The sequence below is a fragment of the Crocuta crocuta genome, unplaced genomic scaffold, assembly GCF_008692635.1.
Source record: "Crocuta crocuta isolate KB4526 unplaced genomic scaffold, BGI_CrCroc_1.0 scaffold234, whole genome shotgun sequence".
Taxonomy (NCBI): Eukaryota; Metazoa; Chordata; class Mammalia; order Carnivora; family Hyaenidae; genus Crocuta; species Crocuta crocuta.
Window position 1 is genome coordinate 3,362,155 of NW_027529647.1, and position 682 is coordinate 3,362,836.

The following is a 682-nucleotide window of genomic DNA, read 5'->3' on the forward strand; positions in this document are numbered from 1 at the left end:
GGGAGAGGGAAGCGCGGGTCTCCTGCCGGTGTCTCTGGGTCCTGCTCTTCTCGGGGAGGATCCCAGATCCCGGCAGCACCGCGGTGTCCGCCCCGCGGTTCGGGGATTCGGGGGCCATGTCGGCCAGGGGCGGGGTTTCCCCCCTGGGCGGGGCAGGGCGGGGGCGAGGGCAGACCGGGCACGAGCTCCCAGTTCTGACCTGTGGGGTGGCACGCGCCGGGGGTCGTGTAGACGCGCTGACCTCCGTCTCCAGCTGCCCCAGAGGCTGAGCCAACACCACGGGGCCCAGAGCCCCCACCAGAAGTCATGTTGGGACTATTCGGGGCGGCCCCAGACCAGGGCAACAGACACTTACCAGCCGCGCCTCCCCTCCCCCCAGCTGGTCAAGGCCAGCCCTTCCTTTGACCCCGGCAGGGTGCAGACAGTTGGAAGTTAATGCTTGGATTTGTGTTAAAAACAAACCAGTAAGGAGCGCCTGGGTGGCTCAGTGAGTTAAGCAAATGACCGGCTCGGGTCATGGTCTCACGGTTCGTGGGTCCGAGCCCCGCGTCGGGCTCTGTGCTGACGGCTCGGAGCCTGGAGCTGCTTCGGATTCTGTGTCTCCCTCTCTCTGCGTTTCCCCCACTTGCTTTGTCTCGCTCTCTCTGTCAAAAAAATAAACAAACATTAAAACAAAACAGTG

At 63.6% G+C, this 682-nt stretch overlaps 2 protein-coding genes across 2 annotated transcripts in view; both read left to right on the top strand.

The window, feature by feature from the left end:
* Positions 1-682, top strand: part of CCDC154 (coiled-coil domain containing 154) — a 162,078-nt gene that overhangs the window by 32,485 nt on the left and 128,911 nt on the right.
* The window catches only part of UNKL (unk like zinc finger), a 34,071-nt gene that overhangs the window by 13,340 nt on the left and 20,049 nt on the right, over positions 1-682 (top strand). The window lies entirely within an intron of this gene.